Here is a 19,926-nt window from a genome sequence, read left to right as displayed (position 1 = left end):
GCAGAAACGCCACTAAAGAAAAAAGGTTGATTTAAAAGAAGAAGAAGAAGCAGAAACACCACATCAACGTAAATGCTGTAGCTAAACGGAACATAATTGAGTGATATCAGTACAGGGATACCAATCCTTATGTATAGTAAGCCTGGAGATTACTATGAATGTGGGTTCTTTGGGAGGACAGGGGGGAAACCCACATGCTGCATCAGCATAAGCACCGCAGGTGTTGAAAACTAACTTTTAAACATGCATGCACTGCAGCGTTTCTGCCTAAAATTACCATAATTATTGTATATGTTCTTCAATTATTTTTGTATTTTATTGGGGTGTTTCTTTTTTGTTGCTTTGTTACCAGAAACTATCTTGGAAATTTTATTTTTGGAGGGTGGGGTAAAAATTGATGAACAAATAAGAAATACATATAACAGAAAACCCACAGGTCATGTCTGGTGTCCTAAAATGTCACCCCAGCCTTCAATTTACAGAATATAGCTAAAGCATAGCTTTAGTCGCCTGGTACTGAATCCATCCCCACCCCAATAGATTTCAAAGCAGTTGCTAACTGTCTAATTGATAAAGGCAGTTCAGTGTCCTGCTTCTTTGGCCAGGTGAGTAAGGTAAGACTCAAAGAAGAGATTAGCCTTGTTTTAAATGTCTTATATGGCTCCTGCAAATCATGTGGCTAACTTGCCAATAAATACAATGGGGACTTTCCTGGTATAATATTTTCATTTATTATGAAAATGTTTTTTCATATTAATTGATTCAGGTCTATTAACCTCTAGAACAGAGGCAAGCTTGCCTCCGTATCATTCTTATTATGTGTATCGGAAATCAATTATAAGCTGCCTACTGATTCAATAATAGTTAAAGCCTAAAGTCACGTTTTCTAGCTACTGTTATATACTGTGGCATTAGTGGCTGGAAGGAAAAGTTTCAAGATGTCTGTGAATGTATGGATCCAGGGAGTTCAACTCCAGAGTTGCAGAGTTCCTGCCACAAGGGATCTGCAGGAATATGAGATATAACGATGACTCCAGTTGCAATGGTGAAATCCTATTGTGACTTCCTCTGCAGTCAGAGGATGTGTAGAGGTGGCCTAAAAGGGTCAGTATGATATAGTGGACACCTGGCTTCAACTCCCTGCTGGATTAAGCTTGCTGGATGCCTTGGATGAATCACTGTCTCTCAAACTAACCTACCTCATAGCACTGTTGTGAGAATAAAACTGGGGGATAATCCGATGCATGTTAAATTTCTTGGAAGGAAGGTGAAATAAATAAAGGAATGTGATTAGGCCAGAATGGAAGAGTGTGCATATTCGTTGAAGGCAGACCTGGCCAAAGAGAGTGTTTGGGTTCATGTGGAACATTGACCACTATATACATCCAGGAATATTTATAAGCATAAGGCCAAAAACAGGGCGGGGGGGGGTGTTAAGGCACCAAACCAGACAAAAAAGAGAAAAAAAATCTTCAAAAACTTTGGCATTGTTAGGTGGGGTGCTTGTCATGGGCCCCCAATGTTTGGGTGGGTGCCCCAGATCTCCCCCGCCTCGCCTCTTGTCTTGCCTCGCCTACCTATGGCACTGCTATGCATAGCAACACCCCTACTCAAACACCTCCAGATCAGACTTATTGACGGCCCAAAGCATTTTGGCAATGCATTTGGGCAAGGACTCTGTTCCAAAAAACTCTTATAAATTCAAGGAGGCTGGAAAAAAGACATGCCCTGTTCCTCGTCGCTAAACTGTATTTCCAAGATTGAGTTTTGCTACAAAGATTGGGACACGCCACTGTGTGAAACAGGATGCTGAACTATATGGGCCTTGGGCCTCATCCAGCAGGGCTGTTCTTATGTTCTTATTTTATGTTCTCATCTCTTTTTTGTCTAGTAAGCATTAGGATCAGCCTCATCCACCTGAGGTTACATGATAACAGTTTTAACCAACATGGTGCCTTCTGCAGTAACTATTTAAATGACTAACAACATTAATCGAACTATGCTACAACTGGGTGGATGGACAACAATTCATTAACATACAAATTACTTTATATTCTGTAGTTGGAATGCTGGCTCATCCAGTCCAGTACTGTCTACACTGACTGGTACAACTCCTGGGCCTCAGGCAAAGGTTCTTCCCAAGTTGCTTTCTAACTGGAGATACCAGGGATTGAACCAGGACTTTTATACATGAAAAATGTGTCCTTCCATTGAGCTGTGACATGCTCCTGACATAAAGTTGCTTTATATTGAATCAGACCATTGGACAATATAGGCACTGGCTTTCCAGGGTATCAAGCAGACCTTTCCCAATTTGCTACCTACCTATCAGGAAAAAGATTGTGCCGTTGAGTCAGTGTTGACTCCTGGTGACCACAGAGCCATGTGGTTTTCTTGGTAGAATACAGGAGTGATTTACCATTGCCTTCTCCCATGCAGTATGAGATGATGCCTTCCAACAGCTTCCTATATCGCTGCTGCCTGATATAGGAGTTTCCCCTATTCTGGGAAACACACCAGTAGGGATTCTAACCAATAGCCTCCTGCTCTCTACGCAGGTTGCTTCCCCGCAGTGCCATTGGGTGGCATGTACCTACCAGGAAGGACAGTTGGAAATCCCTTGTGAAGATCACAAGATTAATTGTAGCTCGCTCTCACTCGCTCTCTTTTTTTAAGGGTTCACGGAAAAAAGCTCAATATTTTGCAATACTGAAACAAAGCAGGTTTTTTTGAAAAGATGAGCCATGTTGCTGTTTGGAAAATCAGTCCTGATAATTGTAGGCTTGTGTTTATTTAGTGTCTGTTTGCAGAAGGAATTTGACAAGATAATCTATTTTCCTTTATTTATGCCAATGACTCACCTTTTGTGGACTAAGAGGACTTTTATTCCATTTTGCAGAGCTGATATCAGCTTTATCTCTATCTGCCAGGAAGGACAAGAGCAGACATATGGGAATGCATAACCCCCACATTATTATATGTAACGCCAAGCTTTGGTATTTTCAATTTGGATCTAATGGGGTCCAAAGGTTTTGTATGTGAGCTACTGCTAGGAAAACAAGACTGCTTTTTCACTATAATGTTCAGTCAGAGAGTTAATTAAATGCATTACAGAATCATTCAGGAATAACTTCTAATATTTGGTTGGAGCCTTTGTATTTATATGAATGAAAAATTGGTTTTGTTTTTGTGAATGGCATTAATCTCCTGTTTTTATGGCTTAATTCCACTGATGTCAGCAGAAATGTTCTAGGCAGTTGAGGGTTGTTGTAGTATGCTCCTTTTAAAATAACACCAGTTCACATGGCCATTTTTGAGGTAGAATGCTCATCACAAGGTGACTTTTCCCTTCACTGCATGGATGTGAGACAGCTGACTTATGAAAAGATACCCTGAGCAGGGGTCTAACAACAACATAAACATAAGAGCATTAGAACAGCCCAACAGCTGGATCAGGCCCAAGGCCCATCTAGTCCAGCAACCTATTTCACACAGTGGCCCACCAAATGCCACAGGGAGCCTACATGCAGGAGTTAAGGGCATGCCCTTTCTTTTGCTGTTACTCCCCTGCAACTGGTATTCAGAGGCATCTTGCCTCTGGGGCTGGAAATGGTCTATAGCCATCTGACTAGTAGCCGTTGATAGACCTCTCCTCCATGAAGTTATCCAAACCCCTCTTAAAGCCATCCAGGTTGTTGGCTGTCACCACATCTTGGGGCAGAGAATTCCACAGGTGGATTATGCGTTGTGTGAAAAAGTACCTCCGTTTGTTGGTCCTAAATTTCCTGGCAATCAATTTCATGGGATGACCTCTGGTTCTAGCGTTATGTGAGAGGAAGAAAAATTTCACTATGTCCACTCTCTCCACACCATGAATGATTTTATAGACCTCTATCATGTCAACCCACAGTCTTTTTTCTAAACTAAAAAGCCCCAGGTGTTGTAGTCTTGCCTCATAAGGAAGGTGCTCTAGGCCCCTGATCATCTTGGTTGCCCTCTTCTGCACCTTTTCCAGTTCTACAATGTCCTTCTTTAGACATGGTGACCAGAATTGTACACAGTACTCTGAGTGTGGCCGCACCATCGTTTTGTATAAGGGCATTATATAATACTAGCTGATCCGGCACAGAGCATCTGTACCCCTAGTTCTCCCTGTCTCTCCTCCCCATCATCCTTTCCCCCCTCCCTTCAGCCCAGTCCGTTCTCCTTCCCCCCTCCCTTCAGCCCAGTCCGTTCTCCTTCCCCCCTCCCTTCAGCCCCAGTCTGTGCTCCTTTCCTCCCCCTCCCAGTCTGCTTTCCCTCCCTGCCCGCTGGCCTGGCCTTTCTGTCCCCTCACAGGTTGACCTGGCCAGTGCTTTCCCTCCCCACCCACCAGCAGCAGTTTCGCTCACCGGCCAAGCTTTCCTTCCCCACCAGCCAGCGGTGGTGGTTTCCCTCGCTGGCCAGCCTGGCCGATTATTTCCCTGCCCACCACCCCGCCACCATCGCCATTTTTTCACCCCATACCCATGGCTATCTGGCAGCTGCTCACATACTCTCGTGAGAGCTCCCACACATGGGATTAGCTACAGGTACGTCTTAGAGAAATAAATATAAACTTATATAGAAATAAATATAAACTGGGCAGTCTTGTAAACCACCCAGAGAACTTGTGTTTTGGGTGGTATAAAAATGTGCTATATAAAAATAAATAAAATAATAAAATAAAATAAAGATTATATATATTGTATAATGTATTATATATTGTATAAGGGCAAGGTTGGAGTGGGCCCTGGAACAAGGAGTGAAGATGGATGCCTGAGCCCCCTCCTCCATTTCCTCCCCTCACCAGTGTCTTTGCTGCAGAAAGAACTGTAAGGACATGGTGAAAAACAAAACATTCTTGGCATGCTCTTTCTCTCGCTCCTATGCAAATAATATCACACACTCATACATGCAGATACCTCCCACACACACACACACACTTGTGCGCCTGCATTCCCCTGGCTCATAAACATTTTTTAACATATATTCTTACTGCAGTCACCTTATATATTCATACAACATCAGCAGTAAAGAGCAAAGAGCAAGGTGCCTCCAAGCCAGCAGGCCCTCCTCTCTCAGAAGCCCAGGGACATTTGTTCCCCTGCTTCTTCAGTTATAGCTATATCCCTGGCTATGAGATAGGAACTCAAATTGCCATATTCTGAAGAACACTTGTTTCTGAGGATGTGATTACTGTAGAGCCTCATTATTTGCAGTACTGCTATTCGTGGTTCTGCGTATCTGCAGGTGTCTAATTGACACCTGTTTTCATTATCCGTGGACACTAAAGGGTTAAAACCCACATATCTGTGGTTCCTAGAATGCCAGAAGTGACTGCAGATGTCACTTCCAGCTGCCATTTTGTCAGGAGGAGACAAGAGGAGCCATTTTGTAGTTTGTTTCTTTAAAATACATATATACCCATGATTTTTTGCAGTTTGGGGGGCATTCCACAGATGGGGGGGGTGTTCCTGAGCACATGGGAGCACAATTTGGTAAAGGGTTTCAATTATTTTCACATTTTTTGTTGTTCTTTCACATTTTTTCATCTTTTTGTCCATTCTGGAAACCTAACCCCCCTTTTCCCATAGGCATAATGCCTGTTACTCGTGGTTTCATCGTTCATGGTAGTAGGTGAGGAACGGAACCCCCACAAGTAACAATGTTTGCATGTACATGCAGTTGTACATGGCAGACTCCCTTTCATAAGACAATTCTACCACATGAATATTGAGAGGAAATATCCTGTGCCCTCATATCATGTATTAGCTCTATATTGGCAAGGAAAACTCTACAATCTATTGAAAGTGTGTTTCTCTGGTGGAATGCAATTCAGAGGCATTAAATCCCACTTGAAACAAGATGAATTTTGGCTGGTACTGCATAAACGTGTTCACCAGTGCACCCACCCACTTCTAGTACTTAAACTAATAGTTGGCAAAAAGTTGTTGGTACATCAGGTACACGTTTACAAATCTGTAACTAAAACCAGAACTTATTACTTTCTACGTGTACTTTTTTCTTTTTTCTGTGGTAAAATAATATAGACCTCAGCCTACTCCTTTTCAGTTCTTGGAGTCCCTCCAAACCAGTACTTTGAGATGATGTTCTAAGAATATAATTTCATACATCATGAAATTATTCCTGGGCAGGCCTTATGTGGAGGTTTCTGGGACAGCTTTTGAAATGTGGGATAAAGGTGTAGTAGCCTCAGCCTAAGTCAGCTTTAGTTGCCATAGTGCAAATAGTAATTTCATTCATTCATTCATTCGATTTCTATACCACCCTTCCAAAAATGGCTCAGGGAGGTTTACACGGAGAAGTAATAAATAAATAAGATGGAACCCTGTTCCCGAAGGGCTCACAATCTAAAAAGAAACATAAGATAGACACCAGCAGCAGTCACTGGAGGTACTGTGCTGGGGGTGGACAGGGCCAGTTACTCTCCCCCTGCTAAATAAAGAGAATCACCACGTTAAAAGGTGACTCTTTGCCAAGTTAGCAATTTGCATCACAAAGACTAAGGATGCATATGGAGCTGCCTTACATGGGTCAGACCATTGGTCTATTTGGCCTATTATTGTCTTCTCTGACTGGTGATGGTTCTCCAAGGGAGAAGGCAGGGGTCCTTCTCAGTTCTGCTACATGAGATCCCTTAACTGAAGACTGGAGATGGAAACTAGGTCTTTCTGGAGGCAAAGCATGTGCCCTTCCACTAAGCTACAAATGGTGTGTTGGGGTGGCTGTGTGTGGAAATTTAGCCATGTAGTATCTCTGGAATCAGGAGCAAATCATATGAATTAATTAGACATCCATAGAGAACAGATCTATCAATGGCTCGTGAACATACGACAAGATGGAACCTCCATCAACCAAAGCAAAATACTTCTGGAAGCAGGTGCTGGAAACAGGTGATGACCATCCCCTTAACATCCTGTCTGTGAGCTTCCATAGACAACAGGCTGACAAGAGGCTGAATGTATGAAGTTGCCTTCTACTGAGTCAGACTTTTGATAAATCTAACTGGCAATTGTTTTCCAGAGTTCCATTCAGGGGTCTTTCCCTCCCAAACCTGGAGATGCCAGGAATTGAACCTAGGACCTTCTGCATGCAAAGCATAAACTCTACCACTGAACTGTGGCCCATCTAGAATACTGGACTAGATGGGTTTTTTGCATGCTCTAGCAAGGTTGTTCTTAAGTTATTACTGCTTGACTGGCTCTACATCTACTGTTTGTGTAATGACACTCTCCTTATGAACCTTCATTTTTAGCCAATTTAAACTGAGTTAAGTTTTTAGCCATGGTGCATTGAAGTGCCCTGCAATGACAGCACTAATGAGTTATTTCCTTGAGTTTCCCTCTTCAGGAGGAAAGTCATTAAAATCCTTGTTAGAACTATTTTCACTGGCTGAATCAGCACTGGATTGGCCTAATATATTGTATTCAGGAAATATCCAGCTGAGGGTAACATTTGCACCACAATCAATGTGGAGCAAATCTGTCACTCCCTAGTCCTCACCTTGCTACATGTTTAGTGAACAGATGATGCAACATGAAACCAGCTGCAGGACTAGCCCACGATGGGCTGATATGCGGCCAGTTTGGGGGCGTGTGAAAGTACACTAAGAGGCTCTCCTTACATTTATATGAAGAGGAGGCCAGAATTCTTGTTTTCCTATCAGAGAGAAAAACTGGGCGATAAAGACAAAAGGAATCTATAATTTACTTTTAAAAGAAACCAGATATCAGTGGACATTGGCCAGCAAGGCTACAGTATTACGCTGCACTCTGAACGTAATACCTTTTGCTCCCCTTCCTGCATTACCTTATACCTGAGATGTCTTTACTGTAACCTTTCAGTGTTACCCTATCCATGTAATACCTCTAACTTAACTGTAAATACTGCATCTGGTGGCATTACTGGAAAGGGAGAGCAGGGTGGGAAATAAAACGCAACCACATCAGTTTCCTAAACATGAAACCTTGAAAATTTTCACAGTCGCACAGTGGGCAAGGTTCTGAGTAGAAGGTGAGATGGAAGTCAGTCTTAGCTGGGAAGATTAAAAGGAATCAGATGCTTATCTATTATTATCTTATATTTTATTAACCGCTGCTAGGCTTCCCCAAATCTTACACAATTGTAAACAACAAAATAAGCCTCATCTCTGGGACTTTGGGCTGATTTATGTCCAGAGCATAACAGGTTTGCCAAGAGTAACTGGAGAGGTGTGGCAAAGGTTGCAATACTGTTTATAGGCAAACTTGTGCTTTCCACTTCAGAATTTCATTCCCTAGACACATCATTATGGTCTTGGAACATAGCTTTAAAAGCTGAAATCGGGTACATATTTCACATTGATATTTATCTATAGATAAATATAAAAGTGCTTTGGTTGTCTGGCTAGAAGTATTGGACCAGTGTTGTGGGGTGGGGGGCAGATGTAAAGACTGCACATATGTCCAAATATGGAGGAAGCCGAGTAGAGGCAGCCAAAATACCCGCATGTGGCCCTTGGATGCAGTGCATATGCCACAACCATGCCACAGCCATGCCATGCCGTGCCATGGTTCAGCACAGCAAGGCAAGGACAGCAAGTTCTCACTCAGGCATCCAGCAACACAAGCCATCATGTACAGTACATGATGCACAGCATACTCTTTGGAGTGGGTGTGGGGTCTGCACTGCCACAGCACATCACTACAGTTGCCAACTGAGAAGGAAAACCAAGGTTTATTCTAAGCTTTGTTACCACTGCACAAGCCATTGGTGCAGCCTGCCCCAGCCACAAGGATCCCTTTCCTAACTTTTCTAACAGAATGGAAGGAAGGAAGTTGAAAGGGAAAATATGAATAGAAAAAGAAAGAAACAGACAGGGAGAGATGGAAAATAACAAGGAGGGAAGGAGATGGGGAAGGGAGAGGAAAAACCAACCCCTGCTAACTGAGCAACAAAGCCCTTTTAAAGGTGGGGATTCTCTTATATTTAGCAAAGGGAGAGCAACTGACCTAACTCACGCCCAGCACAGCATCTCTCCAGTGCCTGTTGCTGGTTTTTACATGGCATCTCTTCTAGACTGTGAGCCCTTTGGGGACAGGGAACCACCCTATTTATTTATTTTTCTGGGTAAACCACTTTGAGAGCTTTTGTTGATAAGTCATATTTACCTACAGTATTCATAGCAGTAATAGCAATAGTAAAAGTAGTATTTCTTTTTAAAGAAACAATCCACTTCCTTATTAAATACGTAAAATTTAAGAATAGCACCACTGAATCAGGTCCAAGGCCTGTCTAGTCCAGCATCCTGTTTCACACAGTGGCCCACCAGATGCTTCTGGGAAGCCCACAGGCAAGAGATGAAAGCATGCCCTCTCTCCAGCAGCTGGTACTCAGAGGCATTCTGTCTTTAAGCCTGCAGGTAACCCATAGCCATCAAGACTAGTAGCCCAACTCCTTAGGCCCAAAAGCACGACTTAATTTCCATTGCATAGTTTCTTTCTGAACTGCAGAAAATGTGTCCAGCTGCATGTGGACTCTGTGGGGGAAAGCCCAGAAGCCAACCTAGTTTTTTCATGGTTGCCAGATATGAGAGGACAATACAGGTCCAAAATAGATTTGTTGGCATCAAAATATAGGCCACTATATTACTCTGCACTACGGCTGTAGCTTCAGATGCACTCAGGTTGAGGGGGAAGAAGTATGTGGTGGCATGATATGCCAACGAGGGGTGCCCCCAATTCCTAACATGCATGGATTGTTCATATTTTAGGAGAAAAGAGAACATTTGTCATGGACATTTGTGCTGTGTATCCAAACTTACTTACTTCAATCCATTTCTGTGTTGAGCTTCAAATATATGGCCTCATTCGCACATAACGTGAAACCAGAGATTGCCGAACTGCAGTTAATTTTTCTAACAGTGAATCACATTGCAGACTTTTGTCCAACAGCAGTCCAGCAACCTCCATATTCAGGGCAGGGGAGACCCTCCCTCTTCCTGATCTGCCAAGGCCGCATCCCAACAAGCTCCATAGCGCTTGCATTGCCAGACTGCGGGCAAGGCATCAGGACAGCTCCAGGGCACCAACCACTGGCCATTATTTTCAAGGGGGAGTGCCGAGAGCATGGTCCACCCACCCTTGGCAGGGAAATGGCATTTAAATCCATTTAAATGCTATGACATTCAAGCCCGTCTTCTTCTGACAACGATTACACCACCACTCTTGTAAGAGCCCTGCAACAAAACAGTTGTGCACAAGCACAATTTCTGGTGTGGGGAATGCTAAGGGCACTATTTTTCTGTTTCTCAGGAAAAGGAAGGAAGCATGATGACTTCCTAAGAGGGTATTTGTATATGAAGGAGGGCAAAGGATCCTGGGGTCTGGCCCAGTGTGACCAAGGATGCTCTTGCAATTGCTAATCCCAGCAAAGCAGTCCATGGGGACTAAACCACACTCCTGCCCCAGGGGACTAGCACTCTAATGAGAAGCCCAGTCTATTGGGGAGGACCTTAGGCTCGCCAAACTTAGGTCTTCTGCTAGACTCCACGCTCATCAGTTGAGCTATAAAAAGGGGGGGCTCCCACTTGTGTGGGGGCCCCATCCTCTCTGGTTAATAATAGAACTTTTGCACAGCTTCCCCCTCCTCACCATGGAAGCTTCACACACCCAAAGGAGATTTTGATGCTCCATGTGTCCAGGCGTAGCCAGGTGGGCAGATTGTGGTAACACGGGGATTGGGAACAGATCTTTACTCTCATTCAAATTTCCCAGGTTCAGACCGGCATTGCACCATATGCAGATCTGCCACTTTGGGGAATTGTGGGAGAGGGGATCCCCGGTTCTCTGCAACCCCAGTAGAGTGGGATTGCCATTCTGGTCAAACATAAAGATGAACATGTTCAAATGGGCAGACAGGCTGGCAGAGGGCATGCTCTGACAGCTTCTTTGTGGCAGTCACCAAGACAGGGAGAGTTATTGCCAACAGACAATATCCCCACAGACAGTTCTTCTCATGAGTTGTGAAAGGTATCCCCATGGCCTTACACTCTCTTGAGTGAGTGGTCCACTCAAGCATCCGTCATCTTCACATATGTCAAATTGCTTCTTTCACTGGAGGCAATGCTGATCCTGCTGCCCGACCCTTCTCATGAGTAAGCCTATGTACACATTCACCCAAGAGGAAGGGTTGGGCGCCCCCTTCCCCAACATCACTGTGCAAAAAATAGAGCTGAGCCATTCAAGAATTCCTGGTTGGGGCTGCCCTTTAAACCCTGGGTATCGCCACATATTGCCATATGCTGCCATCCCAGAGATCTATCTAATGGGGTTGCCCTGTTTATGTTGTCACCATGACTGCATGAGCTTGTGAACATACATCTTGATCACTTCATTTTTGGAGAGGTAAGCACATAGTGCCCATCTTGTCATCTGTCCCCTTTCTCTCCTGACTGCTGGGGCAGCGGGGGGGGGGGGACGGACAGAGTAGGAAGAGGGTGTGCCGTTATGTGACTTTCCCATTTGACAGGCTTTGAAGCCTGGGATGGGACATGCTGGTGTCCCTGTTGCCGGGCAACTAGTTTATTGGATTGGAGACAGGGGGACGGGGCAAGTACTCGGAGAAGCAGCCAGCAAGAAGTGCCACAGGCATAGAGTGGGCATGATGCCGGGTGAGTCTGGGTCATCCTCTCTATTATAAGTTCCAGAAACTGCATGAAATCATGGGTATGGCAGTGTCTGCATTGAGACATAATGCTGCTGCCAAAAAACCTCAGCTTGGGGCAGCAAAAAATAGAAGGTTCAAATCGGAGTTTGGCGAGGCAAACCTCAGGTTGCTTTTGCCATGAAACTATGGTTGCACACATTCGGGCATTCAGAAATTTAACCCTCTGCCTCATTTAACTGCAGGTTCACGTTACGTGTGAATGCAGCCTGCATGTTTGAAGGAAGGAGGGGCTTTTGGAGCAGCGACGAGCAATAGCAAGTATGCAAGTTAACTATTAAGGATAAGGTGTTTTGTAGGAATATAATTCATAGTGGCCAACATCCTAATGAAGCACCAGTGCTCCATGAGATGTACCAGTGCAGTGTGTAGGATAAGCACTGGCACTGGGGAGGGGGGACAGATTACAACAACCTTCCCCCAGAAGCCCTCTAACCTGCACTTCAACTACTTACCCTCTCTTCACCAGATGTTGTCTAGCCCTGGCCCTTATTTGTTTCTGATGCTAGGTGAAAACATGGCTGTTTAGGAATGCCTTTGGTGTAGGCTGATTGCTTGTGCTATTTTAGTTCTGCCGTATTGCCTTGTTCCAGCTTTGATGTTTTATTGATTAGAAGCTGGGTAATTTTTAACTTGTTGCCAACTTCTGCTTCTTTTAAAAAAATAAATATTTTATTGTGCTTTTATTTTGGAATTTGTAAACCACTCTCGGTTCCTCACCGGAGCAGGGCATGCCATTTTAAAAATGAAATGCATATATTTAAATATGGTGTGCTAAAATCATGCGTTGTGAGAGGGATATATAAAAATCTACCTGAAGTATCTCAAACTCTGAAAAGGCAGCTTTTGCCAGAGGTCCAGAGAAACTTGGGCCACTTCCAGACTTTTGAGGACCCTAGCCATGATAAAAATTTTAAAAATGACAATACATAAAAACAAGTTCCAAAACTCATCAAATGCCAAAAAATTAACATTTGTTTAAATCTGGGGGGTGGGGGGCTGCCCTTTGAGGCTTGGGTTACTGGCAGTATAAAAGAGGGCCCTGAAGGCGTACCTGTTTTCCTAGGCTTTTAATTGAAATCTAAATATTAATGTATTTTTATGTATTGAGATTTTATCTGTTTTATGAATTTTAACTGTTTTAATTTGTACATTGCCTGGAGATTTCTATATCAGACAGTATATCAGCAACTTCTGGAGGGCTGCAGGTTGGGGAAGCCTGATCTGGATAGATGGATAGATAGATAGATAGATAGATAGATAAACTTATAGTCCAAACCAAATGACTGTCCTGGCGCCTGTCAACTCATCCAGCATTTCATCCCTAGTGAAGTGAGCTTGATTTCTTACTGTTGTCTCTGTCCTGAACACACGCCTTCCTTTAGTATTCATTCATTCATTCATTCATTCATTCATTTGATTTCTATACCACCCTTCCAAAAATGGCTCATGGCGGTTTACACAGAGAAACAATAAATAAGATGGCTCCCTGTCCCCAAAGGGCTCACATTTTAAAAAGAAACATAAGACACACACCAGCAATAGTCACTGAAAGTACTGTGCTGGGGTTGGATAGGGCCAGTTATTCTCCCCCTGATAAATAAAAGAGAATCGCCACGTTAAAAGGTGCCTCTTTGCCAAGTTAGCAGGGGTTGTTGTAGCTGCTTGTTCCTCCTAACAAATATCTTCCTAAGGAGATGTTACCCACATAGTCAAGTCCCTATAGCCCTCTTCGGACAGTATAAACCCAAATCATGGGTGCTGCTTGTGAGGGGGGAAGCAAGGAGGAGGTCCCACCCCCCCACCCGTCATTCACCCTTGTGCCCAACAACCAGGCTTACGTTGGCCAGTGATCCCATGAGCTTCAACCTTGATTGATCAAGGTTGATGCTCTCAGGATTACCAGCCAACATGCTTTGGGTGCTGCCCCATTCAGACAGACAGCACCATAAGCATGGTTAGGCACAGGGGTGAGTGACAGCAGACAGGGGGGCAGGACTTTCTCCCTGCTTTCCCCCTTGTGAGCGGTACTTGTGATTAGGATAGTTCAGCCTAACTTGCCTTATAGGTTTGTCATGAGAATATATAAGGTAATGGCCTATATATTAACCTGTGCTTGTTGGAGAAAGTGTGAGACAGAAATGTGATAAATAAATAACTAGGTTAAAAGGTGGCAACCTATACAATAAAACCTGGCAGTTTTTCCTCATGCTTAATGAATCTGATGACCTCCTTGTGGCAAACTGATATCCCTCATGGACTGGAAAAATAAAATGGCCACTGCCTTCACAGCCTTGCCGTGAAAAAACCACTTCAAAAGGGACCACCACCTTAAGCTGCAGCTATGTTGCTTACTGTAGTCACTGTTTACCTCTTCTTTCTCTCGCCTCATTGCTGCTAATTGTCACAGAACTCGGTGTTGAAACCTGTGGTGGTGTTTATGGCTCCTCAGGCTCATAAACAGCAAACTGCCAAAACAGTCCTGCTGACTTTGCAGCAGGGACCCTAGAAAATAATTAGCTCTAATAGCCCTGTCCGGACACTTTATACTACCATGTTAAAGAGCAAACTACCCAACGACAAAGGCACACATTGCTTCTGAGATAAGGGATGGGTATTCTATAGCAAGCCCCCCCCCCCTCCGCCCCACAGACATATACACAGTGTGGCTTGAGCTCAGAGAGAAGCAATTAGTACTCATCTGATGCATGCCTTTATTTTTTGTGTTAATTTTTTTTCCAAAGTCTCACAGACCATGTTTGCACGTAACGGGGGGCTGGAGTTGGAGGGACCCACGGTTTCCTTACCGTTAGGTCCAAACCAAGCCAACTCAGTAGCACGACCCGAGGTTAAGTTCCAGTTTAACCCTTGGTTTGTAGTGAGGTTTGCTGCTCCTAACCAAGGGTCCAGGGAGCTTCCTTTTGTCCAAAGGAACTGTACATGGCACTGTACACTGCATTCGGCTGGGCTGGACTTGAGGAAGGAAGCTTCTCTCTCCCTCCCTCCCTGATTGGCTGTGCAAGCTGCCCTTCAAGCAAGAAGGAATCCCATACAGCCTGCTCCCCTGCCTCTCTGAAGTCTTGCTGACTGCAGAGAGGATGCTCTCCTGAATGTCCGAATGTGGACTGGGAGGGAGAGGGGTGCAGAACCGTAGGTCAGTTACATACAAATTTGGCCATACTGTGGTTATATGAGCTCTATTTCTAGAATTTTGTTACATAACAAACCCCGTGATATGGCCCAATGCGCAAAGGTTGGCTTTGGTCCAGGAAAGCCTTGTTCCCATCTGTGGCAAGATATGGAGGTCATTCACACAATCAAAAACTGTGTTCTGCCCAGGTTTGGGATCTGTATATACTCCCAATTTTTGATTGCGTGGAAGCAAGGTTAGAGGAAAACCTGGGTAGAAGTGATTGTGTGGAAGCAAGGTAGGAGAAAAAGCTACACAGGTTTTCCTCTAACCTTGCTTCCACACAATCAAAAATTGGGAGTACACACAGATCCCAAACCTGGGTAGAACACAGTTTTCGATTGTGTGAATGACCTCGTGGTCTCATTGGATGACTTGGGGAGAATCAGTACTCCATCCATACAATGGGAATTATAATGACTGCCTGTCACACAGGGGCCTGGTTCAGATGATACAATTGTGTTCATCATCTGAACCAGCCGTGTGTGTGTGTGTGTGTGTGTGTGTGTGTGTAGAGGGATGTTCATCCAAATTGCCCTAAACTTGCACTCTAAGCACCTGAACAGCATATGATCATCAAGGGATGTGCTATGGAGAACATCCTGACCAGCACAGTGTTGGCACATCGCCTTCTTCTTTACATATGCCAGCTATATTATTTGAACCAGCCCAAACATGAGTTTGTAGAGCACTTATTATTTTGGAGAACACTTTCATAGTAAATGGAGTTAAGAGATTCCTGCACAGACCAATGTTAGAACACTTACTGGTAAATACGGGCAAAAATGAAAAGGTGGACTATTTATGTTGGACTATTTATATTTGTCCCCCAAATAGGACTTTTGTAAATAAATGGCAACAACTTCAAAATGAATTAACTATTATGTGCATTCTGGGAATATAGTGAAGCTGACTATGGCCAATGATGCTGTGTTTCATGCCAGAAATGGGTTTCTGCCAGGAAATATATATTTGTGCAGTTTTCCACCGTCAGAACTGGAGGGAGAATCTAAGGCAAGCCAGTGTGGTGTAGGAAGCAGAGTGTCAAACTAGGCCCACAAAAACCTGAGCTCAAGGCAGGTTGCCTGAGATCAAGGTAAACCTGGGCTCTCCAGATAGGGCTGAGAGAGAGTCCTGCCTGCTACCTTGGAGAAGCCTCTGCCAGTCTAGACAATACTGAGCTAGATGGACCAATGGTCTGACTCAATATATGTCAGCTTCCTCTGTTCCTAAGGCCTCACTCAGCTGTGAGGTCACTGGATGACCTTGGGCCTGGCAACCTCACTGAGCCTAATTTACCTTACAAGATTGTTGTCAAGATAAAGCATCCATGTATGCTACCCTGAGCTCCTTGGAAGAAGGATGGGATGAAAATATACAGGTAGATTCAATATTGAAAATATAGATGGGATGAAAATATAGATCTGGACTAGTGCTTTGCCAATGCACCATTATTTTTCATTGTGCAAGGAGAGAGGGACAATTTCTGATACAATCTTTCCTTCCCTCAACAGTTGCCTGTCTCAGGAAACTATGCCCCTGAGTGTGTGCCAACCCTAACAAGCAGACTAACAAGCAGAAGGTTGCTGGTTTGAATCCCATCTGGTACTATGTCGGGCAGCAGTGATATAGGAAGATGCTGAAAGGCATCATCTCATACTGCGTGGGAGGAGGCAATGGCAAACCCCTCCTGTATTCTACCAAAGAAAACCACAGGGCTCTGTAGGTGCCAGGAGTCGAAATTGACTTGACGGCACACTTTACACTTTACGTTAATTTATACTTTTTATAATTTTAACAGAATGGCTGGGGTCAGGAGTGCAGAAAGGAAAGCAGATTATACCTTTAAAATCTGTAAGACTGCCGCTCCCTGATGCCCCGCACCACTGTCCAGCTCTGCACAGAGTCTTCCCCTGCCGCACATCAGCCCCCAACACTTACCTGGCTGATGTGCATGTGTGGTAGCCATTTGAGGGGTCAGCTCAGTAAAAACACTTTGTGGGGCTAAATCCTCAAATGGCTGCCATACATGTGAATGAGTGACAGAGGGGACATGTGGCAGGCATGGACTCAGCATGGAGCCTCCCCATGGCTATTCACTGTGGGGGGGGCAACAGCTCCCAACCCCCCCCAAGAATTGGTGTCTTTGGCAACCACCTAGGTCTGCCTAATGGACAGACCAGCTCTGCAGGGAGGTCCATGGAGTGGTGCCGGTGGTGGCGAGAAGGGGTGTGCACGAACCGTTCGATGCCACACCAGTTTGCCTTGAACCGGGCTGTGTCTTCACAGCTAAACTGTGAACCGAGATGGAGGTGGTTCGGTCCATGATTGAACCAAACCAAGCCCGTTTTGGGTGGACTGGTTCAGCATTGAAAAGGCGGATGGGGGAGGTGGGCGGCAAGAGAAGTACTTTAAAGTTCTTACCAGCCTAGCATGGCTGCAAGCATTGCCATTCTCCACCCCCTGCCACCAGCGCAGCCCAAGCACACAGTGATCCGTCTTTCGCAAGCTGCCCGCGTAGCAATGGCACAGTTCCAGCCTCCATGCATTCACAGAGGCTGGAACTGTGTCACACCACTGTGTGAGGGGCTTGCTGAAGAGGGATTGCCGTCTGCTTGGGCTGCACCAGGGGGGCAAGCGGTTGTGCCGGCAGCCCTGCCAGGCCGGGAAGAAATGTCAACTAAACTACTTCTCTCACCACCGCCCCCGGCTGCTCTTTATAGGATTCCCCTATCCCTTTGCTTATAAAGGGGAATCCTCACTGGATTCTCCTTTACAAGTCTAGCCTTCCAAACTGCCAAACCAGTTCAGTCCAATGGACCCGACTGGCCAGTTGGTTTGGCCAAACCAGTTTGGCGACAGGTGGTTTGGTTCGAACCTGAATTCAGACTGAACCACAATTTTTAGTTTGCGCACACCCCTAATGGTGAGGGGCCAGAGCTTGCTGACTTCTGTGGCTCTCCTTACCCCTGTATCTGAGGCAACCACCACACCCTGCCTCATGAAAGGGCCACTCTGGAAGCATCTTGCCCTAGGGAAGGTATTTTGACTCGATGACCTTTAGATCCCTTGTGAATTGTAGAACCACCTCAGGCTTGTGACAACAAAAATTTATACATGTCTTCCTATAAAAACAAGAGTAAATGTTAGGCCAAATATAAAATAGCTTCCTATGGGAATTATAAACAGCAGTAAGGATAGTAAGTAGGCCACTGCTTGTCTGTCAGATCACTGTCTGGAGAGAGCTAGGAAAAAATGTGCTTGTTTTTCCTTTTGGATTTCACGGGTTGGATCATTAACTTCAACTTGAAATTCAGCTCCTCCCTGAGAAATCAAATGTGTTTTTTCACACCTTAGGTAGCAGCTGCAGCCTGAAACAAACTCATCTAGGGGCATCATTTAGATTTCCCTCTCAGGATGGAGATGTGCAAACTGGCTCAACCTCAAGCTGGTTTGACATTGAACTGGTCCAGCTTGAGGTCAAGCCAAACACTCCGGGCTGGCTTGGGGCTGGTTTAGTGGTTATGAAGTTCTGGTTTTTTTTTTTTAAAAATTAACTCACTGCCGAGTTCTGTTGCATCTTTGGGGAGTGCTGCTGCAGCCACAAGAGGGGTCTCTGATTCGGACTCGAACCAAACCAGGAAATCTGGTTTTGTGCAGGCCCCTGTCTCAGGGCACACTTGATGTCTGTGGCTAAACCAAATCCTTTTGGGCTCAGCTAGGATGACTAAGCCATTCATAGCAGTTGAATGATTGGCTGGGAATTTTGTCAGTGGTCCTCAAAGGCAGATTGTGTTGGACTTCAGCCTGGGAGATTTGAAATGTGTCGCTTAAATTGTTTTCTGCTGGAACAATCTGACTACCTGAACCTGGATAATTGTTCCCTCCTTGCTTTTTTTCTATCATGGAGATCAATCTCTGAGTTGGTGGGGGAAAAGAGCACTTGTGCTTTGCAATGGATACATCAAAGTGTGTCTTATGGATACACTAAAAGCAGCAAACCGGAGTGTGAATAGCGTGTTGTAGCTCAGTGGAAGAGCATCTGCCTTGAATGCAGAAGGTCTCAGGTTCAATCCCTGGCATCTCCAGGTAGGACTAGAAAAGGTTACTGTCTGAAACCTTGGAGAGTTGCTCTAGTCAGTGTAGACAATATTAGACTAATGGCCTGATTCAATATAAGGCAACTTCCTATGTTCTTAAGGCACACTATGGCTGAGCTCCAAAGCAGCCTTTTGTGAGGATGCAACTCCTGTTCTGCACTTCTAATGCTGTGGAATATTTGAGCCACATCCCCCACCCGCAGTCACCTTAAATGGCGCAGCGAGGAAATGCTTGACTAACAAGCCAAAGCTTGCCGGTTTGAATCCCTGCTGTTACTATATCGGGCAGCTGTGATATAGGAAGATGCTGAAAGGCATCATCTCATACTACGCAGGAGGAGGCAAGGGCAAACCCCTCCTGTATTCTACCAAAGAAAACCACAGGACTCTGTGGGCTCCAAGAGTTGACACCGAGTCGACAGCACACTTTACCTTTACCCCCAGCCTTTTGTAGCAAAATAATACTTGTTCTAGACCTCACTCACATATCATGAGGGAGTGCCAATGGTGGAACCAGTGCTGCCTTTGATGGGGCCAGTATTCTCATGGGAAGGCAAGGCAGCACTGGCTCCACCAATGACACTCCCACATGAAATGAGGGTGAGGCCTAGTTCTTATTAGGTGTGGGGGGAGTCAATGTCCAGTCCCAACTTTCACTCATGTGAAAGTCATGGGGAAGGGGACTCAAGTGACACAATGCTCTTCCACACAAAATAATTCTATCCAAATGTCAGGGAGATGACTTCTTCTCTTTTGGTGAATCATCTTGTGAGGCGTTGTGCCTAAAAAGTGAGGTAAAACATTGTGATGAATGAATGAATGAATGAATGAATGAATGAATGAATGCTTCAGTGGACATAGACCCAGATCAGATCCTTACCTGAAGCTTAC

At 44.8% G+C, this 19,926-nt stretch overlaps 1 non-coding gene across 1 annotated transcript; it reads left to right on the top strand.

Annotated features, from left to right (window-relative positions):
* The first annotated feature begins 18,954 nt into the window (after positions 1 to 18,954).
* Positions 18,955 to 19,023, top strand: TRNAS-UGA (transfer RNA serine (anticodon UGA)). Its single transcript has one exon. It is a non-coding gene; the product is annotated as a tRNA-Ser (tRNA).
* The last annotated feature ends 903 nt before the right edge of the window (positions 19,024 to 19,926 follow it).

Source organism: Hemicordylus capensis, chromosome 4 (assembly GCF_027244095.1).
Source record: "Hemicordylus capensis ecotype Gifberg chromosome 4, rHemCap1.1.pri, whole genome shotgun sequence".
Taxonomy (NCBI): Eukaryota; Metazoa; Chordata; class Lepidosauria; order Squamata; family Cordylidae; genus Hemicordylus; species Hemicordylus capensis.
Note: the sequence above shows the minus strand (reverse complement) of the source record. Positions and strands in the feature narration are given on the sequence as shown.